This window comes from Pseudorca crassidens, chromosome 1, assembly GCF_039906515.1.
Source record: "Pseudorca crassidens isolate mPseCra1 chromosome 1, mPseCra1.hap1, whole genome shotgun sequence".
In the NCBI taxonomy this organism is placed as follows: Eukaryota; Metazoa; Chordata; class Mammalia; order Artiodactyla; family Delphinidae; genus Pseudorca; species Pseudorca crassidens.
In genome coordinates, this window is record NC_090296.1 from 161,994,148 (window position 1) to 162,021,642 (window position 27,495).

Below are 27,495 nucleotides of genomic sequence, written 5' to 3' on the forward strand. Positions count from 1 at the left end.
GCCTCTTTTCCTATGCTTTACATGCAATTCCAGTCTACCTCCTGAAATCAGTTTCCTGCAATTCTGCCCCGCTTTCAATTCCTCTTGGCAGCCTTACTTCAATATATTTTTGGACGATAGCTGTCATTTATAACTCTGCAGGTTTGTGAATTACAGTGCCCCTGAGCTCCTTTCTTCAACTCGCTTTCTGGTGAGCTGGCCGCAACACCGCAGCATTGCTTCAGGCCCTAGTGTGGTTCCGGCATGGCACGCTGAGCCTTTGGTTAATTCCTCTTCCTGGTGGGAAATGAGAGTTAAATTTGCCCGTCCAGACACCTCCAGCTAGTCTCTCATTGGTTCTCCCTATTCCTGTTCATTTTCCGCAGAAATTGCAAACTGGGCCAAACAGGAGGTTAAAGGCACTGACTCTACCAGTGGGGAGAGTGTTAGTAAAGCGTCTGGAATGTTGCACCCGAGTACCAGGGTACGAAACCTGAGACACATTTGAACACGTTTCCCGATCACACGTTGGATCATACTCTGGGTTCCACATGCATGTTTTAGCTGAAGGAAGAATCCCTTAAACCTGGAGAGTTGAGACCCATGGAATGGGTACCATGCAATATGACTTCAAAGGGTCTGCATTTGCTCACCGAACCTCACCAATCCTATCACTGCTGCGTTTATGCCACTGTACACACGCTTGATTCTCTTTCGGAGTCATAGAAATCCATAGGTTTTAAGATACTTACTAGTCAGCTATATTCTTAGGCGTTTAATATGGGGTGTAGAGTCCACTTCGTTGAGCAAGGAGTAGCTCTTGTCTATTACATATTTGGCTTATGGAACGGTATCTGTGCTAATTTCAATCTCTGGTTTTATGCAGCACCCCAACTCACCTTTCCCCTTAAGCAAGCATAAGTTGGTTTTCTACATTTGAGACCCTGTTCTGTTTTGTAATTCAGTTCCTGTGTAGCCAAGTTTACATTCCGTGTAGTAGTGATATCTTATGATGTTTCTTTTTCTGTGTGACTTATTTCACTTAGAATCATCGTACCTGAATCCACTCATTATGCTGCTACGGGCCTGATGACATAGATTTCATTGCTGAGTGATATTGCATTGTACGTAAGTACCACACCTTCTTTATCCATTTTTCGCTTTCTGTGATATTGAACTTATACCGTAAACGAGGTTCTTGTAAACAGAGCCGTCCCAAACTTTGGGGTGGCTGTGTATTTTTGATTTTAATTTCCCTAAGCTATACGACCATAAGTGGAAGTGCCCGAGGCTCTGTTGCTTTGTTTTTTAGATGTTTCAGGAAACACCATACACTTCTCCAGAGTGGCTGTTGGCAATTTACATCTCGCCCATCAGCATAACAAGGCTCCCAGTTCTCCATGGCCTGTCCTGCCTTTCTGGATTTTACACATTTTTCAGATGGCCCTTTTGACCGGGGGGCAGTGAGACTTCATTGTAGTGCAGATTTCCTTTGCAAGCTTGCTTGGTTGGCCAAAAAGTGCGTATGCGTTTTTTCCTGAATATATTCAGGAAAAAGCGCATACGCCCTTTTTGGCCAAGTGCATCATTGTGGACGTTCTTCCTCTTTTCCTATGCTTTACATGCAATTCCAGTCTACCTCCTGAAATCAGTTTCCTGCAATTCTGCCCCGCTTTCAAGTCCTCTTGGCAGCCTTACTTCAATATATTTTTGGAAGATAGCTGACATTTATAACTCTGCAGGTTTGTGAATTACAGTGCCCCTGAGCTCCTTTCTTCAACTCGCTTTCTTGTGAGCTGGCCGCAACTCCGCAGCCTTGCTTCAGGCCCTAGTGTGGTTCCGGCATGGCACGCTGAGCCTTTGGTTAATTCCTCTTCCTGGTGGGAAATGAGAGTTAAATTTGCCCGTCCAGACACCTCCAGCTAGTCTCTCATTGGTTCTCCCTATTCCTGTTCATTTTCCGCAGAAATTGCAAACTGGGCCAAACAGGAGTTTAAAGACAATGACTCTCCAAGTGGGGAGAGTGTAGTAAAGCGACTGGAATTTTGCACCCGAGTACCAGGGGACGAAACCTGAGACACATTTGAACACGTTTCCCGATCACACGGTGGATCATACTCTGGGTTCCACATGCATGTTTTAGCTGAAGGAAGAATCCCTTAAACCTGGAGAGTTGAGACCCATGGAATGGGTACCATGCAATATGACTTCAAAGGTTCTGCATTGGCTCACCGAACCTCACCAATCCTATCACTGCTGCGTTTATGCCACTGTACACACACTTGATTCTCTTTCAGAGATATATAAATCCATAGGTTTTAAGATTCTTACTAGTCAGGTATATTCTTAGACTTTTAATATGGGGTGTTGAGTCCTCTTCGTTGAGCAAGGAGTAGCTCTTGTCTATTACATATTTGGCTTATGGAACGGTATCTGTGCTAATTTCAATCTCTGGTTTTATGCAGCACCCCAACTCACCTTTCCCCTTAAGCAAGCATAAGTTGGTTTTCTACATTTGAGACCCTGATCTGTTTTGTAATTCAGTTCCTGTGTAGCCAAGTTTACATTCCGTGTAGTAGTGATATCTTATGATGTTTCTTTTTCTGTGTGACTTATCTCACTTAGAATCATCGTACCTGAATCCACTCATTATGCTGCTATGGGCCTGATGACATAGATTTCATTGCTGAGTGATATTGCCTTGTACGTAAGTACCACAACTTCTTTATCCATTTTTTGCTTTCTGTGATATTGAACTTGTACCGTAAACGAGGTTCTTGTAAACAGAGCCGTCCCATACTTTGGGCTGGCTGTGTCTTTTTGATTTTAATTTCCCTAATCTATAGGACCATAAGTGGAACTGCCGTAGGCTCTGTTGCTTTGCTTTTTAGATGTTTCAGGAAACACCATACACTTCTCCAGAGTGGCTGTTGGCAATTTACATCCCGCCCATCAGCATAACAAGGCTCCCAGTTCTCCATGGCCTGTCCTGCCTTTCTGGATTTTATACTTTTTTCAGAAGGCCCTTTTGACTGGGGGGCAGTGAGACTTCATTGTAGTGCAGATTTCCTTTGCAAGCTTGCTTGGTTGGCCCAAAAGGGCGTATGCGTTTTTTCCTGAATATATTCAGTAAAAAACGCATACGCCCTTTTTGGCCAAGTGCATCATTGTGGACGTTTTGTCTCTTTTCCTATGCTTTACATGCAATTCCAGTCTACCTCCTGAAATCGGTTTCCTGCAATTCTGCCCCGCTTTCAAGTCCTCTTGGCAGCCTTACTTCAATATATTTTTGGACGATAGCTGTCATTATTAACTCTGCAGGTTTGTGAATACAGTGCCCCTGAGCTCCTTTCTTCAACTCGCTTTCTTGTGAGCTGGCCGCAACACCGCAGGATTGCTTCAGCCCCTAGTGTGGTTCCGACATGGCACGCTGAGCCTTTGGTTAATTCCTCTTCCTGTGGGAAATGAGAGTTAAATTTGCCCGTCCAGACACCTCCAGATAGTCTCTCATTGGTTCTCCCTATTCCTGTTCATTTTCCGCAGAAATTGCAAACTGGGCCAAACAGGAGGTTAAAGGCACTGACTCTCCAAGTGGGGAGAGTGTTAGTAAAGCGTCTGGAATGTTGCACCCGAGTACCAGGGGACAAAACCTGAGACACATTTGAACACGTTTCCCGATCACACGGTGGATCATACTCTGGGTTCCACATGCATGTTTTAGCTGAAGGAAGAATCCCTTAAACCTGGGGAGTTGAGACCCATGGAATGGGTACCATGCAATATGACTTCAAAGGTTCTGCATTTGCTCACCGATCCTCACCAATCCTATCACTGCTGCGCTTATGCCACTGTACACACGCTTGATTCTCTTTCGGAGACATATAAATCCATATGTTTTAAGATTCTTACTAGTCAGGTATATTCTTAGACGTTTAATATGGGGTGTTGAGTCCTCTTCGTTGAACAAGGAGTAGCTCTTGTCTATTACATATTTGGCTTATGGAACGGTATCTGTGCTAATTTCAATCTCTGGTTTTATGCAGCACCCCAACTCACCTTTCCCCTTAAGCAAGCATAAGTTGGTTTTCTACATTTGAGACGCTGTTCTGTTTTGTAATTCAGTTCCTGTGTAGCCAAGTTTACATTCCGTGTAGTAGTGATATCTTATGATGTTTCTTTTTCTGTGTGACTTATTTCACTTAGAATCATCGTACCTGAATCCACTCATTATGCTGCTTCGGGCCTGATGATATACATTTCATTGCTGAGTGATATTGCATTGTACGTAAGTAACAAAAATTCTTTATCCATTTTTCGCTTTCTGTGATATTGAACTTGTACCATAAACGAGGTTCTTGTAAACAGAGCCGTCCCAAAGTTTGGGGTGGCTGTGTCTTTTTGATTTTAATTTCCCTAAGCTATAGGACCATAAGTGGAAGTGCCCTAGGCTCTGTTGCTTTGTTTTTTAGATGTTTCAGGAAACACCATACACTTCTCCAGAGTGGCTGTTGGCAATTTACATCCTGCCCATCAGCATAACAAGGCTCCCACATCTCCATGGCCTGTCCTGCCTTTCTGGATTTTACAGTTTTTTCAGATGGCCCTATTGACCGGGGGGCAGTGAGACTTCATTGTAGTGCAGATTTCCTTTGCAAGCTTGCTTGGTTGGCCAAAAAGGGCGTATGCGTTTTTTCCTGAATATATTCAGGAAAAAACGTATACGCCCTTTTTGGCCAAGTGCATCATTGTGGACGTTCTGCCTCTTTTCCTATGCTTTGCATGCAATTCCAGTCTACCTCCTGAAATCGGTTTCCTGCAATTCTGCCTTGCTGTCAGTGCCTCTTCATAGCCTTACCTCAATATACTTTTTGAAAATTGTTGGCCTTTATAGCTCTGCAGGTTTTTGAATTGCCGTGGCCCTTAGCTGCATTTTTCAGCTCTTATTTTTGTGATCTTGTCTCATATCCACAGGATTTCTTCAGGCTCTATTCTTCTTCTGGGGCGCCTTGCTCTGCCTTTGGTTAATTCTTCTTCCTGATGTGAATTAGAGTGACATGTTCCCATTGAAATCGCTACAGCTATTTTCTCACTGGTTCCCCCTATTCCCATTCATCCTCTGCACTAACTGCAGACTGTGCGATACCGGAACGTAAAGGCATTGACTCTCCATGTGGAGATCTTGTTAGTAAAGTGGCTGGAATGTTGATCCGGAGCCCCAGGAGAGGAAAATGAGGTGCGTTTTAGAAACCTTTCCCGATCATATGGTATACCATCTGTTGGATTTCCCATGCATGGTTTAGCTGTAGGAAGATTCCCTTCAACCTGGAGTGTTGGGACCCTTGGAATGAGTAGCATGAAGTATTGCATTAAACTTTCAGCAGTTGCTCACCAAAGCTCACCAATCCTCTCAGCCCCAAGTGTCCAGCCTTATGTGTTATCCAGCTGTGGGTTTATATGTGGTCATTCCAGGTTGCATCACAGCCCCTGAGCGAATTTTGTAAGAATTTTTCTCTCTTTCATTGTTTCTGCGTTTTGGTTTTAAAATTTATTTCTATAATGGGGTTTAGCTCATTTTCACTGCTGTGTTTGGCCGCTCTGCACACACTTGATTCCCTTATGGAGATATATCAATACATGGGTTTTAAGATTCTTATTACTCAGATATATTTCTCTGCAGTGTATAGGGTGTGTTGAGGCCAGTTCATTGAGCAAGGTGTAGATCTTGTCTAATACCTATTTGGTTTATTGAACGGTAGCTGTGCTAATTTCAAACTCTGGTTTTATGCATCAGCCCACCTCTCCTTTCCCCTTAAGCTGACATAAGTGTGTTTTCTAAATGTGAGACACTGTTCTGTTTTGTAATTCATTTTTTGTGCAGCCATATTTATCCTCCCTCTATAAGTGATATCTTATGATATGTTTCTTTTTCTGTTTGACTTATTTCAAGTAGTATTATCGGACCTAAATCCACTCTTTATCCTTCTACTAGCCTTATTACATTGATTTCATGGTGAAGAGATATTCCATTGTACATAAGTACCACATTTTCTTTATCCATTGTTCTCTTTCCTGGGATATTTAAGGTGTACTGAAGTTGAGGTTCTTGTAAACAGAGTAGCCCTAAACTGTGGTGTGCTTGTGTCTTGTTGATTTTTAGACTTCCCTAGATATACTTCCGTGATTGGAAGTGCCCTATGCTCTGTAGCTCTGTTTTTTAGATGATTTAGGGACCACCATACACTTCTCCAGAGTGGCTCTCGGCAGTTCACACACTGTCCATCAGCGTATAAAGGCTCCCTGTTCTCCATGGCCTGTCCTGCATTTCTGGTTTTTACAATTTTTTCGGATGGCCCTTTTGACCGGTGGGAAATGAGACTTCTTTGTTGTGCACATTTGCATTGCTTGCTTGCTTGGTTGCCCATAAAGTGCGTATGCGTTTTTTCCTGGATATATTCAGGAAAAAACGCATACTCCCTTTTGGGCCAACTGCATCATTGTCGAAATTCTGCCGCTTTTCATGTGCTTTAAAGACGAGTCCAATCTATCTCTTGAAATCTGTTTCTTGCAATTCTGTCTTGCATTCAGATCCTCTTCTTTGCCTTACCTCAACATATTTTGGGACGTTAGTTTTCATTTATAACTCTGCAGGTTTGTGAATTGCAGTGACCCTGAGCTCCATTTTTTAAGTTGCTCTTTTGTGAGCTGGCCTCAAAGCCGCAGGATTGCTTCAGGCCCTATTTTGGCTCCGGCGAGGCGGGCTGAGCCTTTTTTTAATTCTTATTCTTAATGGGAAATTAGAGTGACATGTGCCCGTCCAAACCCCTACAACTATTCTCTCATTGGTTCCCCCTCTTCCCGTTCATCCTCCTCACAATTTGCAAAATGTGTGAAACAGAAGTTTAAATGTGCTGATTCTCTAAGTGGGGAGATTCTAAGTAACGTGGCTGGAATGATGAACAGGAGCACCAGGAGAGGATAAATGAGGTGCATTTTAGACACATCTCCCGATCACATGGTGTACAGTCCTCTGGGTTTTCCATGCATGTTTTCGCTGTAGGAAGATCCCTTGAACCTGCAGATTTGGGACCCATTGAATGGGTACCAGGTAGTATTACTTTAAAGGGTGTGCATTTCCTCACCCAACCTCACATTTCTCTTAGCACGAACAGTTTCCAGCCTTATGTCTCATCCTGCTGTGGGTCTAGATGTGTTCAATCCATGTTGCATCACCGTCCCTGAGGAAAAGTTGTAAGAGGTTTTCTCTGTCTCTCTGTCGTTTATTTTTTTCAATTTATTACTATATTGGTTACAGCTGATTTTCAAAGCTCTGTTTCTTGCTGCTGTACATCCACTTGATTCACATACAGAGAGACATCAATAAATTCTTTTTCAGATTCTTACCAGTCATATATATTCTTTTCCAGTGACTTGAGTGTGCTGAGTGCAGTTCTTTTAGCTACCGTGTAGGCCTTGTTGATTATCAGTTTGGTATTTGGAATGGTATCTTTGCTAATTTCAACCTCCTGGATGATGCCTCACCCCTCCCCACCTTTCCCGTTTAGCAGCCTTACGCGTGTTGTCTACATATTTGACTATGTTTTTGTTTTGTAATTTATTTCATGTGTAGCCATTTTGGATTCCACCTTTAAGTGATATCTTATGATATGTGTCTTTTTCTTTTTGAGTTATGTCACTTAGAATGATCATACGTAACTCCTCCGGAGTTGTTACAACTGGCCATATTTCATTGATTTCCAGGCTGAGTAATATTCCACTCTACATAAGTACCACATCTCTATCCATTTTTTCCCTCCAGAGACATTTAAGTTATATCCTAGTCGAGGATCTTTTAAACAGAGAGGCAGTAAACATTGGGGTGCCTGTGTCCTCTCGATTTTTGTTTTTCCCAAGACATACGCCCATGAGTGCAAGTGCCCTATGCTCTGTAGCTCATTTTTTAGATGCTTTAGTAAACACAATACACTTCTCCAGAATGGCCATTGGCAATATACATTTCCACTATAAGCCTCACAGGGCTCCCTCTTCTCCTTGCCCTGTCCTGCATTTCTGGTGTTTACACTTTATGAGGATGGCTCTTCTGACTGATGCGAAGTGATATCTTTTGTAGTATTGATTTCCAGTGCCCACCTGTTTGGTTGGCTAAAAAAGTGTATGCCCTTTTCTTGAATATATACAGAAAAAAACGCATACAGCCTTTTTGGCCAACTGCAATGTTGGCAATGTTCAGCCCCTTTTCTTGTGCTTAATGGCGAGTCCTTTCTACCTCCTCAAATCCCTTTCCTGCCATTCTCCCTTGCTTACCAATCCTTTTCTCTGACTTTCCTCAAGACATTTTTCAGTGATAGATATTTTCAACTCTGCAGTTTCGTGAATTTTACTGCCCCTGAGTTCCATTGTTCAACTTGTGTTTATGGGAACTGGCCACAAAGCAGTGGGATTTCCTCAAGCCCTATACTGTTTCCATGGGCAACCCTAGCCTTTGGTCAATTCGTCTTCCTGATTGGAAATTAGAGTGACATGTGCCTGTCTGAACACCTAGGACTTGTCTCTCATTGTTCCTCATCCTTCCGCTTCATCCTCTGGACAAATTCTAAACTGTACGCAACAGGATGTTGACAGTGTTGACATCTCCAAGTGGGGAGACTGTTAGTAAAGACGCTGGAGGGGTGAACCCGAGCACCAGGAGATGAGGAGATGAGATGCCTTTTCCAAACTCTTCCCGATCAGACGGTATACCATCCTCTGGGTGTGACAGACATGTTTTAGCAGTAGGAAGAGTCCCATTCATGTAAGGAGAACACCAGGGCTTTTTCAAAATCAGTGTCTCCCCGAAACCCAAACTGGGGGATTTTTTAAGCTACGGCTACACATATGTTCATTAAGGGCCTTGGGAAGTAGGCAGAGTCCAAACTTTAGATGATTGAAGTCTTCAGGGTCAGAGGCACTCACCACCGGCTTCCCTTAGGTTACACTTTAACTGTCATTGATAGATGATGTCAATAAAAATATCTATTCTTTTTCCGATTATTTCCCCTTATAGGTTATTGCAAAATATTGAGTGTAGTTCCCTGTGCTATACAGTGGTTCCTTGTTGATGATCTATTTTATACATAGCAGTGTGTATGTGTTAATTCCAAACTGTTAATTTATCCCTCCTCCTACCTTTCCCCTTTGGTAATAATAAATTATAAGATTTTATACTTCTCAGAAATGGGGGAGCTGAAAGAGAGGTATCATTTTCAATGGAAAAGCATTTAAAACAAGATTGAAGCTTTAACCAAGATTATTAGATGTACATCCTTGGAAAGAAATCACTTCATTTCTCTAATATTGACCTGACAAATAAGACAAACCTTTTCACTGAACTTGCTTATAATAAAGTGATGGAAATATCAAATGGAAGTGTTAGAAACATCTTATTTTACCCGAGCCTTATAAACTGTTCTATGTTAACTACAGTTTGGCTCACACATCTGTTCATTGAAGTTACAATAGTCTCAATTTCTGTTACTGATCCTCCAGAGTGGACCCCAACAAGTGTCCCCCTGCCCAGTGTCATTGCGGCCAACAGATCGAGACTGAGTTTGGTTCACAAGCAAAGGAAACTTTATATTTTAAACAGAATGGAGAGGTGAGAGCATGCACTACCCCGTGGGCTGTGGGCTGGGCTGCTGTGTAGAGATCCTGTCAGAGTCAGTGGGAGGGAGGGGATGGAGCACTCGAGGGCCGGGTTGGCTGCAGCTCAGGCTCTATATCTCGGAGTCTGCACTGGGCCCCAGGAGTTGAGGTGTCGACCCAGCCATTCTGCACTAGGAAATCTGGTCTGAAGTGCCGGGTGTGGAACCTCTGCATGCGGGACCCTAGGAGCACGTGAAATTAGACAAAGCACAAAGGATAAAAAAGGTCAGACTTGACTTTATTGCCCAGATTCTATTTTTATCTCCCAGGGATTTTTAATGGGCTTTGCTGGGGACAAACCCCTCCTCTGCCTTTTGTCCCGTTCCTCATTCTTGGAGTGCTGAGGGTGCAGACCCTTCTTCTGTAACTGCTGAGTGCTGAGTTGGGAGCCCTCATACCAGGGGACGAGGGTCAGAACTTCTCCCCAGCAGCCTCCAGGTGACGTTGATTGGCCCCAGGACCCCTGCCTCCCTGCTCGTCCGCCTGAGCACCAGCATTGGAAGTGTTATAGATTCTAATGACCTTTAAGGGCCCAGGAAAGAGATGTGCAGAGACGCTGTGGGGGCCGGTTTCACCCCGCCCCACATTTGTTCGGCCACCTTAGGCTGACCGTTTCTGCCAGCCTAGATGCTCTGACCAGTAGTCTGCTCTTTCTTCAATTAGGCCCCTGAATTAATGTAAAAACAGCACCAGGTGTCAGAGCCCTGCCCGCTCAACTCCCAGACAGTCCAGGGTCAGTGGTGATCAAGGACCATGATGGCCACTGAGTCAACAGCCTTTTGAAGTAAACAGGAGTCCAGCCGGTCTTATTGGCCACCATCATCACGGTGTCTGTAGGCTTTTCTATGGTGACAGTGTGATATACGTTTCCCCCGCCAAGATTATTAGCTCCCCTCCGGGTGCAGTAAGTCCTGCAAGCAGTAGTCTACTCCTTCGGGACACACTATTGTTGTTTTTATGAGAGAAACTCCAGGTCAAGTGATGTTCACACGAGTCGTCATGGTGCCCTGTTGCCCCCGGTTACCTCTCTGGATGTTGGAGTTGGAGGGCCTCCTCACTCGAGGTCGGTGTGCCCACGGAGCGAACCCTGCAACTTCAGGGCATGGTTGGTGATTAGGATCACCACGTGGGGTCCTTTTCCCTTAGGAGGGAGGTGGCCTTTTGGGCTGCTGATTTCCAGGTTTTTAGATACCGCCAGTATCTTGGCCAGATGTGGCAGTGGGCCAAGCCCCTTGGTGACTGTAGTTTATCCTACCTGGATGGCATTCTTGTGTTGTTCCATTTCAAGTGGTCCCAGTTTTTGCACTAATTCTCCAATGGCGACTCACCTTTCACCGGGAATGGAAAGGTCAAAGGGTTTAGCTCAATTAGGGAGTTCCAGGGCAAGGGTCTGAATTGACTGCTCTTTCCATTCTTGAAAGGCCACTTCTGGATTCTGTTCAAAAGGATCATCATCTTTTCCCTTCAGTGTTTCATATAGAGGCCCAGCTAGTAGACTGTAGTTAGGGATCCAGAAGCAGCAAACCCTGGCCTCCCCAGGAACCCCTAAGCTGTCTTCTAGTTTTAGAAAGGGGTAAGGCTGCAAATGGTTTCTTCCCTTTCCTGGGATGGGCTTCTCCGACCTTCTGTGAGAATGAAGCCCAGGCAGGTCACCGCAGTCTGTGATATTTGAGCTTTTTCTTGGACAACTTCTATCCTTTATTGGCTTGGTAGTTCAGAGGCCTCCTTAGTAGGGCTGGTGATCAGAATGTCGTCTGCATATTGAAGGAGGGTTTCCTTTTCCAGAGGTAGAACTTTTCGGTCTTTAGCTAAGCTTTCCCCAAAGATGGTGTGGGAATTTTTGAACCCTTGGGGCAAGACGGCCCGGAAGTATTGTTTTAGTTGTATGTTGAGTCCTGCCACTCACAAGCCAAAATTTCTTGTGACTCTGGGACTAATGGAATACAAAAGAAGGCATCATTGAAGACTAATACAGAATACCATGTCCTGGTGGTTGGTAGAATGACCAGCAGGGTGTAGGAAATGGAGCAACTGGAGGTATATCCTCGGTGGCTTCACTGACTGTCCTGACATCCTTTACCAGGTCCCCAGCAGCCCATGGGGCTCTCGTGGTCAGGCCAATCCCAGGATATGGAGCTCTCCTGGGCAGGTACCCCACCCCCAACCCAGCCCACGGGGCTCTCGTTGTCAGGCCTCTCCCAGGATACAGAGCTACCCTTGCAGGTACCGTGGCAGGGCTGGGCACACAAGAACCGTGCACATAGCCCTCATTGAAGAGCACCCCCATCTCACCTGTTGCTCAGAGCTGACACAGAGCACCTCAGAGCAGGACTTGAACTAACAAACAGCAGCTCCGACAGGTCTGTGACCCTGGGCATCACTCTGTGTGGCCTCCCTCCACCTGGTCTTCCAGAGACTTCCACTGCACCCGGGACACCAGGTCTCTGTCTCCAACCACCACCCACCCCTCCTCTCCCTGACTCCTGGGTTCCTCTCATTAGGAGAGGGTTTTCTTGAAGTTGTCTCCCACTCATGGGCCAGATAAAATGATTAGAAAACAAGCAAAGCTGCAGCCCCTTGTCTATCCTGACTCTCAGGAGCCCACACCTGTTCCTTGGACCTGGCCGGTTCAGCAAGTTCCATTTTCTGCAACTGTGAGCCCCTGAGGGGTGATGATTGGCTGACCTGGGCAGCCTTACCGTGCCGGCCAGCCCTCCCCAGGTGTGCCTGGGTTGAGATCAATATAAATACCACTCCAGGCAACAAGAGCCCCTGCAGCTGTGCCTGACGCCATTTTCTCTGCCCTGTCAGCAGTCTCGGGGCTGGGCTGGTGGGAAGGAGTGAGAGGCCACGGCTTTGTGGGTGGCCCAGTGTGAGTGGGGCTCTGCTGGACTTTCTGCAGCAGTTGCCAGGCTGCCACCTGTTAAAGAAGAGGATGTGTCACCCATACCTGCTGCTGGAATTTCTCCCTGGGCAGAGGTGAGGAAGGAAAAAAGCAGTGGGGGCAGGGACAGGACGGGTATCTCAGGCAGGGAAATGGAAATCTTCCAGAAGAGCACCCAGGGCCAGGACCATCCTGGCTGGCCTGCAGGCACCAAGTCAGCTGGCATGCTGTCACTCGTGTGGCTCCATGGCCCTTCCTCTAGGCTTTCAAGTCCTTGTATATATTCAGGTGTTTTACCTGGGAAGGGTGGGAACAGTTCAGCAGCAACTGGCCTGGGGCTCAGCTCACGTTCACTCACAGATGCCTCGGCACGGTGCCCCAGCTTTGCAATGAGGACGCTTGTTGTGTGGGGGCTGCTGGCTGAATGGGAGACGATTCCCCACCACTGACCAACTTCAGAATTATTTACAACTGGAGCAAGTGCCCTGCTACGGTTTTCCTCTGAGTAACTGGTGGGTTCTGTTTTTTTTTTCTCTTTTTCGTTTTTGGTTCAAGGTAGATTTTATTCCTCTTTTTTGTATTTACAGATATAAGCATGGAAATAATTTATTCATATAAATACATGTATGTGAAGGGAATAATTGTTTTTTCTGTTTTATTTTTTAAATTTTATTTCTTTTTAATTTTGAATTTTATTTTATATTTTTATACAGCAGGTTCTTATTGGTTATCTATTTTATACATATAAATGTTTACATGCCAATCCCAATCTCTCAACTCCTCCCACCACCACCCCCCCAAGAGCTTTCCCCCCTTGTTGTCCATACGATTGTTGTCTACATCTGTTGCTCTATTTATGCCTTGCAAAACGGTTAATCTGTACAGTTTTTCTAGGTTCCACATATATGCATGAATATACAAGATTTGTTTTTCTCTTTCTGACTTACTTCACTCTGTATGACAGTCTCTAGATCCATCGACGTCTCTACAAATGACCCAATTTCATTCCTTTCATGGCTTAGTAATATTCCATTTTATATATGTACCACATCTTTATGCATTCGTCTGTCTGTGGGCATTTAGGTTGCTTCCATTACCTCGATATTGTAAATAGTGATGCAATGAACATTGCGGTGAATGTCTCTTTTTGATTTCTGGTTTTGTCTGGGTATATGTCCAGTACTGGGATTGCTGTATCATATGGTAATTCTATTATTAGTTTCTTAAGAAACTCCATATTGTTCTCCATAGTGACTGTATCAATTTATATGCCCAACAATAGTGGAAGAGGCTTCCTTTTCCCCACACCCTTTCCAGCATTTGTTGTTTGTAGATTTTCAGATGATGCCCATTCTAACAGGTGTGAGGTGATACCTCATTGTTGAGTCCATTTCGTTGAGCAAGGGGTAGGTCCTGTCTATTACATATTTGGCTTATGGAATGGTATCTGTGCTAATTTCAGTCTCTGGTTTTATGCAGCACCCCAAATCACCTTTCCCCTTAAGCAAGCATAAGTTGGTTTTCTAAACTTGAGGCCCTGTTCTGTTTTGTAATTCAGTTCATGTGTCGCCAAGTTTACATTCCGTGCATTAGTGATATCTTATGATGTTTCTTTTTCTGTGTGACTTATTTCACTTAGAATCATCGTGCCCCAATCCACTCATTATGCTGGTACAGGCCTGGTGACACAGATTTCATTGCTGAGTGGTATTCTGTTGTACGTTAAGTACCACAACTTCTTTATCAATTATTTGCTCTCTGGGATACTTAACTTGTACCGTAGAAGAGGTTCCTGTAAACAGAGCCGTCCCAAATTTTGGGGTGGCTGTGTCTTTTTGATTTTAATTTCCCTAAGCTATAGGACCATAAGTGGAAATGCCCTAGACTCTGTTGCTTTGTTTTTCAGATGTATCAGGAAACACCATACACTTCTCCAGAGTGGCTGTTGGCAATTTACATCCCGCCCATCAGCATAACAAGGCTCCTTTATCCCCATGGCCTGTCTTGCCTTTCTGCATTTTACACTTTTTTCAGATGGCCCTTTAGACCGGGGGGAAGTAACACTTCATAGTAGTTCGGATTTCCATTGCAAGCTTGCTTGGTTTGCCAAAAAGGGCATATGTGTCTTTTCCTGAATATATTCAGGAACAAACTCATACGCCCTTTTTTGCCAAGTGCAGCATTGTCGATGTTCTGCCTCTTTTCCTATGCTTCAAATGCAAATCCAGTCTACCTCCTGAAATCGGTTTCCTGAAATTCTGCCCCGCTTTCAAGTCCTCTTCGCAGCCTTACTTCAATATATTTTTGGACGTTATCTGTCATTTATAACTCTGCAGGTTTGTGAATTACAGGGCCCCTGAGCTCCTTTCTTCAACTCGCTTTCTTGTGAGCTGGCCGCAAACCCGCAAGACTGCTTCAGGCCCTAATCTGCTTCTGGCAGGGCATGCTGAGCCTTTGGTTAATTCCTCTTCCTGGTGGGAAATGAGTGTTAAATATGCCCGTCCAGACACCTACCTCACTCTCAACCCCTTGGTGATGTGGGTCCTCTGGTTTGTGGCCACCTTTATGGGTTCCTCACCTTTCGATGATGTGGCCCCACTAGTGTGAGGACACTCCTGCCTGGTTCTCATCCACGTGGTTATGTGGACCCCCTGGTGAGAGTCTGTTCCTGGCTGTGTTCCTCACCCTTCTGTGAGGGAGACCCTCTGCTGATAGGTCACTCCTGCATGGCTGGCACACATTGCCTTGCTGAAGTCAGCCGTGTGGTGGCAGTTGGAGCGTGCTGGGAATCTCCTCCCCCCGGTGATGAGGGCCCTCTTGCGTCAGGCCCTAACTGCTGGGCTCCCCACATTTTGTGATGTGCGCCCAGTGGTGCGAGGACACTCCAGCCAGGTTCACATCCCCATTGGGATATGGGCCTTCTGCTCTGAGGTCCCAACGCCTGGGTTGCTCACAGTTTCATGATGTGGGCTCTCTGCTGTTAGTTCACTCCTGCCTGCATCCCATAGCTTCTGTGTTCTTGGCCGCCTGCTGGGAGGTTCCAACTGCTGGATTCCTCACCTTTCTTATTCTTTGGGCCCTCTGTTTTTAGGCTATTCCTGCCTGCCTCACTCCCATTCCCTTTGTGATATGTGTCCTCTGATTTGAGGTCACATGTGCTGGGTTCCGCACCTTTCGATGATGTGGCCCCACTGGAGGGAAGACAGTCCTGACTTGTTCCCATCCCCTTGCTGATGTGGGCCCTCAGGTGAGAGTCTGATCCTGGCTGGGTTCCTCACCCATCTGTGAGGTGGGCCCTCTACGATCAGGTAACTCTTGCATGGCTTGCTCACCTCGCCTTGTTGACATGAGCCCTCTGGTGGCACTTGGACCCTGCTGGGAGCCTCCTCACCTCTGTGATGAGGGCCCCCTGACGTCAGGCCCTAACTGCTGGGCTCCCCAACTTTTCTTAGTGAGCCCAGTGATGCTCGGGCACTCCTCTTAGGTTCCCATCTCCATAGAGATGTGGTCCTTCTGCTCTGAGGTTAAAACGGCTAGGTTGATCACAATTTCATGATGTGGGCTCTCTGGTGTTAGTTCACTGTGGCCTGGATCCCATAGCCTCTGTGCTCTGGGCCGCCTGCTGGGAGGTTCCAACTGCTCGATTCCTCAACTTTTGTATTCTATGGGTCCTGTGTTGTGATGCTCCTCCTGCCTGCCTCACTCGCAACCCCTTCGTGATGTGGGTCCTCTGGTTTGAGGCCACATGTGCTGGGTTCCGCAACTTTCAATGATGTGACCCCACTGGTGTGAGGACACTCCTGCCTGGTTCCCATCCCCTTGGTGATGTGGGTCTTCTGGTGACAGTCTTATCCTGGCTGGGTTCCTCACTCTTCTGTGAGGTAGGCCCTCTGCTGTGAGGTCAATCTTGCCTGACTTGCACAAATCACCTTGGCGACGTGGGCCCTCTGTTGGCACATGGAACCTGCTGAGAACCTCCTGCTCTCGGTGATGATGGCCCTCTAGCATCAGGCCCTAACTGCTGGGCTCCCCACGTTTTCTGATGTGAGCCCAGTGATGCCAGGACACTCCTGTTATGTTCCCATCCACATGGGGATGTGGGCTTTCTGCTCTGAGGTCCCAACGCCTGGGTTGCTCACAGTTTCATGATGTGGGCTCTCTGGTGTTAGTTCACTCCTGCCTGCATCCCATAGCTTCTGTGCTCTCGGCCGCCTGCTGGGAGGTTCCAAATGCTGGATTCCTCACCTTTTTTATTCTTTGGGCCCTCTGTTTTTAGGCTACTCCTACCTGCCTCACTCCCATCCCCTTTGTGATGTATGTCCTCTGATATGAGGCCGCATGTGCTGGGTTCCTCACCTTTCGATGATGTGGCCCCACTGGTGGGAGGACAGTCCTGACTGGTTCTCATCCCCTTGGTGTTGTGGGCCCCCTGGTGAGAGTCTCATCCTGCCTCGGTTCCTCACCCTTCTGTGAGATAGGCCCTCTGCTGTGAGGTCACTACTGCCTGGCTGGCACATGCCACCTTGTAGACGTGGGCCCTCTGTTGGCAGTTGGAACCTGCTGGGAGTCTCCTCCCCTCAGTTATGAGGGCCCCCTGGCGTCAGGCCCTAACTGCTGGGCTCCTAACATTTTCTGATATGTGCTAAGTGGTGCAAAGCCACTCCTGCCAGGTTCCCATCCCAATGGGGATGTGGGCCTTCTGTTCTGAGGTCCCAACGGCTGGGCTGCTCACAGGTTCATGATGTGGGCCCTCTGCTGTGAGTTCACTGCGGCCTGGATCCCATAGCCTCGGTGCTCTGGGCTGCTTGCTGGGAGGTTCCAACTGCTGGATTCCTCAACTTTTATATTCTATGGACCCTGTGTTGTGAGGCCGGTCCTGCCAGCCTCATTCCGAACCCCTTGGTGATGTGGTTCCTCTGGTTTGAGGCTACATGTGCTGGGATCCTCACCTTTCGATGATGTTGTCTCACTGGTGTGCGGACACTCCTGCCTGGTTCCCATCCCCTTGGTGATGTGGGCCCTCTGGTGAGAGTCTGATCCTGGCTGTGTTCCTCACCCTTCTGTGAGGTGGGCCCTCTGCTGTGAGGTCACCCCTGCCGGGCTGGCACACATCGCCTTGGCGACGTTGGCCCTCTGGTGGCAGCTGGAGCCTGCTGGGAGCCTCCTCCCCTCGGTGATGAGTGCCCTCTAGAGTCAGGCCCTAACTTCTGAGTACCCCACGTTTTCTGATGTGAGCCCAGTGATGCCAGGACACTCCTGTCATGTTCCCATCACCATGGGGATGTGGGCCTTCTGCTCTGAGGTCCCAATGTCTGGGTTGCTCACAGTTTCATGATGTGGGCTGTCTGGTGTTAGTTCACTCCGACCTGGATCCCCTAGCCTCTGTGCTCTGGGCCGCCTGCTGGGAGGTTCCAACTGCTGGATTCCTCACCTTTCTTATTTTTGGGCCCTCTGTTGTGAGGCTCCTCCTGCCTGCCTCACTCCCAGCCCCTTGGTGATGGGTGTCCTATGGTTTGAAGCCACATGTTCTGGGTTCCTCACCTTTAGATGATGTGGCCCTACTCATGTGAGGATACTCCTGCCTGGTTCCAATCCATTTGGTGATGTGGGCCCTCTGGTGTGAGTCTGATCCTGACTGGGTTCGTCACACTTCTCTGAGGTGGGCCCTCTGCTGTGAGATCATTCGTGCCTGGTTGGCACACATCGCCTTGGTGACGTCAGCCCTCTGGTGGCAGTTGGAGCCTGCTGGGAGCCTCCTTCCCTTGGTGATGAGGGTCCTCTGGCGTCAGGCCCTAACGGCTGGTCGGCCAAAATTTTCTGATATGTTCTCAGTGGTGCGAGGACACTCCTACCAGATTTCCATCCCCATGGGGATGTGGGCCTCCTGCTCTGAGGTCCCAATGGCTGGGTTGCTCAGTTTCATGACATGGGCCCTCTTCTGTGAGTTCACTGTGGCCTGGATCCCATAGCCTCGGTGCTCTGGGCCGCCTGCTGGGAGGTTCCAACTGCTGGATTCCTCACTTTTTTATTCTATGGGCCCAGTGTTGTGAGGCTACTCCTGCCTGCCTCACTCCGAGGCCCTTGGTGATGTGGGTCCTCTGGTTTGAGGACACATGTGCTGAGTACCTCACCTTTCAATGATGTGGCCCCACTGGTGTGAAGACACTCCTGCCTGGTTCCCATCCCCTTGGTGATGTGGGCCCTCTGGTGAGAGTCTGATGTTGGCTGGGTTTCTCACCCTTCTGTGAGGTGGGACCTCTGCTGTGAGGTAACTCCTGCCTGGCTTGCTCACGTTGCCTTGGCAACGTGAGCCCTAGGTGGCAGTTGGAGCCTGCTGGGAATCTCCTCCCCTCAGTTATGAGAGCTCTGGATAAAACACATATGCCCTTTTTTGCCAAGTGCATTATTTTCCAAGTTCTGTCTCTTTTCCTATGTTTTGAGAGCGAATCCCGTGTACCTTCTGAAATCGGTTTCCAGCAATTCTACCCCACATTCAAGTCCTCTTCACAGCCTAACTTCAGTATAATTTTGGATGATAGCTGTCATTTATAACTCTGCAGGTTTGTGAATTACAGTGCCCCTGAGCTCCATTCTTCAACTCGCTTTCTTGTGAGCCTGCCACAAAACCGCAGGATCTCTTCAGGTCCTAATCTAGTTCCAGCACGGCACGTAGAACCTTTGATTCATTCGTCTTCCTGGTGGGAAATGAGAGTTAAATTTGCCCGTCCAGAAACCTACAGATAGTCTCCCATTGCTTCTCCTTATTCCTGTTCATCTTCCGCAGAAATTGCAAACTGGGCCAAGCAGGAGGTTAAAGGCACTGACTCTCCAAGTGGGGAGAGTTTTAGTAAAGCGTCTGGTATGTTGCATCCGAGTACCAGGGGACGAAAACTGAGACACATTTGAACACGTTTCCCGATCACACGGTGGATCATACTCTGGGTTCCACATGCATGTTTTAGCTGAAGGAAGAATCCCTTAAACCTGGAGAGTTGAGACCCATGGAATGGGTACCATGCAATATGACCTCAAGGGGTCTGCATTTGCTCACCGAACCTCACCAATCCTATCACTGCTGCGTTTATGCCACTGTACACATGCTTGATTATCTTTCGGAGACATAGAAATCCATAGGTTTAAAGATTCTTACTAGTCAGGTATATTCTTAGGCGTTTAATATGGGGTGTAGAGTCCACTTCGTTGAGCAAGGAGTAGCTCTTGTCTATTACATATTTGGCTTATGGAACGGTATCTGTGCTAATTTCAATCTCTGGTTTTATGCAGCACCCCAACTCACCTTTCCCCTTGAGCAAGCATAAGTTGGTTTTCTACATTTGAGACCCTGTTCTGTTTTGTAATTCAGTTCCTGTGTAGCCAAGTTTACATTCCGTATAGTAGTGATATCTTATGATGTTTCTTTTTCTGTGTGACTTATTTCACTTAGAATCATCGTACCTGAATCCACTCATTATGCTGCTACGGGCCTGATGACATAGATTTCATTGCTGAGTGATATTGCATTGTACGTAAGTACCACAACTTCTTTATCCATTTTTCGCTTTCTGTGATATTGAACTTGTACTGTAAACGAGGTTCTTGTAAACACAGCCGTCCCAAACTTTGGGGTGCCTATGTCTTTTTGATTTTAATTTCCCTAAGCTATAGGACCATAAGTGGAAGTGCCCTAGGCTCTGTTGCTTTGTTTTGTAGATGTTTCAGGAAACACCATACACTTCTCCAGAGTGGCTGTTGGCAATTTACATCCCGCCCATCAGCATAACAATGCTCCCAGTTCTCCATGGCCTGTCCTGCCTTTCTGGATTTTACACTTTTTTCAGATGGCCCTTTTGACCGGGGGGCAGTGAGACTTCATTGTAGTGCAGATTTCCTTTGCAAGCTTGCTTGGTTGGCCAAAAAGGGCGTATGCGTTTTTTCCTGAATATATTCAGGAAAAAACGCATACGCCCTTTTTGGCCAAGTGCATCATTGTGGACGTTCTGCCTCTTTTCCTATGCTTTACATGCAATTCCAGTCTACCTCCTGAAATCGGTTTCCTGCAATTCTGCCCCGCTTTCAAGTCCTCTTGGCAGCCTTACTTCAATATATTTTTGGATGATAGCTGTCATTTATAACTCTGCAGGTTTGTGAATGACAGTGCCCCTGAGCTCCTTTCTTCAACTCGCTTTCTTGTGAGCTGGCCGCAACACCGCAGCATTGCTTCAGGCCCTAGTGTGGTTCCGGCATGGCACACTGAGCCTTTGGTTAATTCCTCTTCCTGGTGGGAAATGAGAGTTAAATTTGCCCGTCCAGACACCTCCAGCTAGTCACTCATTGGTTCTCCCTATTCCTGTTCATTTTCCGCAGAAATTGCAAACTTGGCCAAACAGGAGGTTAAAGCCACTGACTCTCCAAGTGGGGAGAGTGTTAGTAAAGCCTCTGGAATGTTGCACCCGAGTACCAGGGGACGAAAACTGAGACACATTTGAACACGTTTCCCGATCACACGGTGGATCATACTCTGGGTTCCACATGCATGTTTTAGCTGAAGGAAGAATCCCTTAAACCTGGAGAGTTGAGACCCATGGAATGGGTACCATGCAATATGACTTCAAAGGGTCTGCATTTGCTCACCGAACCTCACCAATCCTATCACTGCTGCATTTATGCCGCTGTACACACGCTTGATTCTCTTTCGGAGACTTATAAATCCATAGGTTTTAAGATTCTTACTTGTCAGGTATATTCTTAGGCGCTTAATATGGGGTGAAGAGTCCACTTCATTGAGCAAGGAGTAGCTCTTGTCTATTACATATTTGGCTTATGGAACGGTATCTGTGCTAATTTCAATCTCTGGTTTTATGCAGCACCCCAACTCACCTTTCCCCTTAAGCAAGCATAAGTTGGTTTTCTACATTTGAGACCCTGTTCTGTTTTGTAATTCAGTTTCTGTGTAGCCAAGTTTACATTCTGTGTAGTAGTGATATCTTATGATGTTTCTTTTTCTGTGTGACTTATTTCACTTAGAATCATCGTACCTGAATCCACTCATTATGCTGCTACGGGCCTGATGATATAGATTTCATTGCTGAGTGATATTGCATTGTACGTAAGTACCACAAATTCTTTATCCATTTTTCACTTTCTGTGTTATTGAACTTGTACCGTAAACGAGGTTCTTGTAAATAGAGCCGTCCCAAACTTTGGGGTGGCTGTGTCTTTTTTATTTTAATTTCCCTAAGCTATAGGACCATAAGTGGAAGTGCCCTAGGCTCTGTTGCTTTGTTTTTTAGATGTTTCAGGAAACACCATACACTTCTCCAGAGTGGCTGTTGGCAATTTACATCCCGCCCATCAGCATAACAAGGCTCCCAATTCTCCATGGCCTGTCCTGCCTTTCTGGATTTTACACTTTTTTCAGATGGCCCTTTTGACCGGGGGGCAGTGAGACTTCATTGTAGTGCAGATTTCCTTTGCAAGCTTGCTTGGTTGGCCAAAAAGGGCGTATGCGTTTTTTCCTGAATATATTCAGGAAAAAACGCATACGCCCTTTTTGGCCAAGTGCATCATTGTGGACGTTCTGCCTCTTTTCCTATGCTTTACATGCAATTCCAGTCTACCTCCTGAAACCGGTTTCCTGCAATTCTGCCCCGCTTTCAAGTCCTCTTGGCAGCCTTACTTCAATATATTTTTGGACGATAGCTGTCATTTTTAACTCTGCAGGTTTGTGAATTACAGTGTCCCTGAGCTCCTTTCTTCAACTCGCTTTCTTGTGAGCTGGCCGCAACACCACAGGATTGCTTCAGGCCCTAGTGTGGTTCCGGCATGGCACGCTGAGCCTTTGGTTAATTCCTCTTCCTGGTGGGAAATGAGAGTTAAATTTGCCCGTCCAGACACCTCCAGCTAGTCTCTCATTGGTTCTCCCTATTCCTGTTCATCTTCCACAGAAATTGCAAACTGGGCCAAACAGGAGGTTAAAGGCCCTGACTCTCCAGTTGGGGAGAGTGCTAGTAAAGCGTCTGGAATGTTGCACCCGAGTACCAGGGGACGAAACCTGAGACACATTTGAACACGTTTCCCAATCACACGGTGGATCATACTCTGGGTTCCACATGCATGTTTTAGCTGAAGGAAGAATCCCTTAAACCTGGAGAGTTGAGACCCATGGAATAGGTACCATGCAATATGACCTCAAAGGGTCTGCATTTGCTCACCGAACCTCACCAATCCTATCACTGCTGCGTTTATGCCGCTGTACACACGCTTGATTCTCTTTCGGAGACATAGAAATCCATAGGTTTTAAGATTCTTACTAGTCAGGTATATTCTTAGGCGTTTAATATGGGGTGTAGAGTCCACTTCGTTGAGCAAGGAGTAGCTCTTGTCTATTACATATTTGGCTTATGGAACGGTATCTGTGCTAATTTCAATCTCTGGTTTTATGCAGCACCCCAACTCAACTTTCCCCTTAAGCAAGCATAAGTTGGTTTTCTACATTTGAGACCCTGTTCTGTTTTGTAATTCAGTTCCTGTGTAGGAAAGTTTACATTCCGTGTAGTAGTGATATCTTATGATGTTTCTTTTTCTGTGTGACTTATTTCACTTAGAATCATCGTACCTGAATCCACTCATTATGCTGCTATGGGCCTGATGATATACATTTCATTGCTGAGTGATATTGCATTGTACGTAAGTACCACAACTTCTTTATCCATTTTTCACTTTCTGTGATATTGAACTTGTACTGTAAACGAGGTTCTTGTAAACAGAGCCGTCCCAAACTTTGGGGTGGCTGTGTCTTTTTGATTTTAATTTCCCTAAGCTATAGAACCGTAAGTGGAAGTGCCCTAGGCTCTGTTGCTTTGTTTTTTAGATGTTTCAGGAAACACCATACACTTCTCCAGAGTGGCTGTTGGCAATTTAAATCCCGCCCATCAGCATAACAAGGCTCCAATTCTCCATGGCCTGTCCTGCCTTTCTGGATTTTACACTTTTTTCAGATGGCCCTTTTGACTGGGGGGCAGTGAGACTTCATTGTAATGCAGATTTCCATTGCAAGCTTGCTTGGTTGGCCAAAAAGTGCGTATGCGTTTTTTCCTGAATATATTCAGGAAAAAACGCATATGCCCTTTTTGGCCAAGTGCATCATTGTGGACGTTCTGCCTCTTTTCCTATGCTTTACATGCAATTCCAGTCTACCTCCTGAAGTCGGTTTCCTGCAATTCTGCCCCGCTTTCAAGTCCTCTTGGCCGCCTTACTTCAATATATTTTTGGACGATAGCTGTCATTTATAACTCTGCAGGTTTGTGAATTACAGTGCCTCTGAGCTCCTTTCTTCAACTCGCTTTCTTGTGAGCTGGCCGCAACACCGCAGCATTGCTTCAGGCCCTAGTGTCGTTCTGACATGGCACGCTGAGCCTTTGGTTAATTCCTCTTCCTGGTGGGAAATGAGAGTTAAATTTGCCCGTCCAGACACCTCCAGCTAGTCTCTCATTGGTTCTCCCTATTCCTGTTCATCTTCCACAGAAATTGCAAACTGGGCCAAACAGGAGGTTAAAGGCACTGACTCTCCAAGTGGGGAGAGTGTTAGTCAAGCGACTGGAATGTTGCTCCCGAGTACCAGGAGACAAAAACTGAGACACATTTGAAAACGTTTCCCGATCACACGGTGGATCATACTCTGGGATCCACATGCATGTTTTAGCTGAAGGAAGAATCCCTTAAACCTGGAGAGTTGAGACCCATGGAATGGGTACCATGCAATATGACTTCAAAGGGTCTGCATTTGCTCATCGAACCTCACCAGTTCTATCACTGCTGCGTTTATGCCACTGTACACACGCTTGATTCTCTTTTGGAGACATAGAAATCCATAGGTTTTAAGATTCTTACTAGTCAGGTATATTCTTAGGCGTTGAAAATGGAGTGTAGAGTCCACTTCGTTGAGCAAGGAGTAGCTCTTGTCTATTACATATTTGGCTTATGGAACGGTATCTGTGCTAATTTCAATCTCTGGTTTTATACAGCACCCCAACTCACCTTTCCCCTTAAGCAAGCATAAGTTGGTTTTCTACATTTGAGACCCTGTTCTGTTTTGTAATTCAGTTCCTGTGTAGCCAAGTTTACATTCCGTGTAGTAGTGATATCTTATGATGTTTCTTTTTCTGTGTGACTTATTTCACTTAGAATCATCGTACCTGAATCCACTCATTATGCTGCTACGGTCCTGATGATATAGATTTCATTGCTGAGTGATATTGCATTGTACGTAAGTACCACAACTTCTTTATCCATTTTTCACTTTCTGTGATATTGAACTTGTACTGTAAACGAGGTTCTTGTAAACAGAGCCGTCCCAAACTTTGGGGTGGCTGTGTCTTTTTGATTTTAATTTCCCTAAGCTATAGAACTGTAAGTGGAAGTGCCCTAGGCTCTGTTGCTTTGTTTTTTAGATGTTTCAGGAAACACCATACACTTCTCCAGAGTGGCTGTTGGCAATTTACATCCCGCCCATCAGCATAACAAGGCTCCCAATTCTCCATGGCCTGTCCTGCCTTTCTGGATTTTACACTTTTTTCAGATGGACCTATTGACCGGGGGGCAGTGAGACTTCATTGTAGTGCAGATTTCCTTTGCAAGCTTGCTTGGTTGGCCCAAAAGTGCGTATGCGTTTTTTCCTGAATATATTCAGGAAAAAACGCATACGCCCTTTTTGGCCAAGTGCATCATTGTGGACGTTCTGCCTCTTTTCCTATGCTTTACATGCAATTCCATTCTACCTCCTGAAATCGGTTTCCTGCAATTCTGCCCCGCTTTCAAGTCCTCTTGGCAGCCTTACTTCAATATATTTTTGGACGATAGCTGTCATTTATAACTCTGCAGTTTTGTGAATTACAGTGCCTCTGAGCTCCTTTCTTCAACTCGCTTTCTTGTGAGCTGGCCGCAACACCGCAGCATTGCTTCAGGCGCTAGTGTGGTTCCGGCATGGCACGCTGAGCCTTTGGTTAATTCCTATTCCTGTTGGGAAATGAGAGTTAAATTTGCCCGAACAGGCACCTCTAGCTAGTCTCTCATTGGTTCTCCCTATTCCTGTTCATTTTCCGCAGAAATGGCAAACTGGTCCAAACAGGAGGTTAAAGGCACTGACTCTCCAAGTAGGGAGAGTTTTAGTAAAGTGACTGGAATGTTGCACCCGAGTACCAGGGGATGAAAAATGAGACACATTTCAACACGTTTCCCGATCACATGGTGGATCATACTCTGGGTTCCACATGCATGTTTTAGCTGAAGGAAGAATCCCTTAAACCTGGAGAGTTGAGACCCATGGAATGGGTACCATGCAATATGACCTCAAGGGGTCTGCATTTGCTCACCGAACCTCACCAATCCTATCACTGCTGCGTTTATGCCGCTGTACACATGCTTGATTCTCTTTCGGAGACATAGAAATCCATAGGTTTTAAGATTCTTACTAGTCAGGTATATTATTAGGCGTTTAATATGGTGTGTAGAGTCCACTTCGTTGAGCAAGGAGTAGCTCTTGTCTATTACATATTTGGCTTATGGAACGGTATCTGTGCTAATTTCAATCTCTGGTTTTATGCAGCACCCCAACTCACCTTTCCCCTTAAGCAAGCATATGTTGGTTTTCTACATGTGAGACGCTGTTCTGTTTTGTAATTCAATTCCTCTGTAGCCAAGTTTACCTTCCGTGTATTAGGGATATCTTATGATGTTTCTTTTTCTGTGTGACTTATCTTACTTAGAATCATCATACCTGAATCCACTCATTATGCTGCTATGGGCCTGATGACATAGATTTCATTGCTGAGTGATATTGCATTGTACGTAAGTACCACAACTTCTTTATCTATTTTTCGCTTTCTGTGATATTGAACTTGTACCGTAAACGAGGTTCTTGTAAACAGAGCCGTCCGAAATTTTGGGGTCGCTGTGTCTTTTTGATCTTAATTTCCCTAAGCTATAGGATCATAAGTGGAAGTGCCCTAGGCTCTGTTGCTTTGTTTTTTAGATGTTTCAGGAAACACCATACACTTCTCCAGAGTGGCTGTTGGCAATTTACATCCCGCACATCAGCATAACAAGGCTCCCAATTCTCCATGGCCTGTCCTGCCTTTCTGGATTTTACACTTTTTTCAGATGGCCCTATTGACCGGGGGGCAGTGAGACTTCATTGTAGTGCTGATTTCATTTGCAAGCTTGCTTGGTTGGCCCAAAAGTGCGTGTGCGTTTTTTCCTGAATATATTCAGGAAAAAACGCATACGCCCTTTTTGGCCAAGTGCATCATTGTGGACGTTCTGCCTCTTTTCCTATGCTTTGCATGCAATCCCAGTCTACCTCCTGAAATTGGTTTCCTGCAATTCTGCCCCGCTTTCAAGTCCTCTTGGCAGACTTACTTCAATATATTTTTGGACGATACCTGTCATTTATAACTCTGCAGGTTTGTGAATTAGAGTGCCCCTGAGCTCCTTTCTTCAACTCGCTTTCTTGTGAGCTGGCCGCAACACCGCAGCATTGCTTCAGGCCCTAGTGTGGTTCCAGCATGGCACGCTGAGCCTTTGGTTAATTCCTCTTCCTGGTGGGAAATGAGAGTTAAATTTGCCCGTCCAGACACCTCCAGCTAGTCACTCATTGGTTCTCCCTATTCCTGTTCATTTTCCGCAGAAATTGCAAACTTGGCCAAACAGGAGGTTAAAGCCACTGACTCTCCAAGTGGGGAGAGTGTTAGTAAAGCCTCTGGAATGTTGCACCCGAGTACCAGGGGACGAAAACTGAGACACATTTGAACACGTTTCCCGATCACACGGTGGATCATACTCTGGGTTCCACATGCATGTTTTAGCTGAAGGAAGAATCCCTTAAACCTGGAGAGTTGAGACCCATGGAATGGGTACCATGCAATATGACCTCAAAG

The 27,495-nt window shown here is 46.1% G+C and overlaps 1 long non-coding RNA gene across 3 annotated transcripts in view; it reads left to right on the forward strand.

Annotated features, from left to right (window-relative positions):
• LOC137203743 (uncharacterized) overlaps positions 1 to 27,495 on the forward strand; it is a 190,122-nt gene that overhangs the window by 100,566 nt on the left and 62,061 nt on the right. The window contains exon 3 of one of the 3 annotated variants that reach the window (XR_010933284.1): positions 26,326 to 26,414. The exons of the other annotated variants lie outside the window; for them this stretch is intronic. This is a non-coding gene — a long non-coding RNA (uncharacterized lncRNA). Of the gene's footprint in view, positions 1 to 26,325; positions 26,415 to 27,495 lie in introns of those variants that run through there. 3 annotated transcript variants of the gene reach the window in all.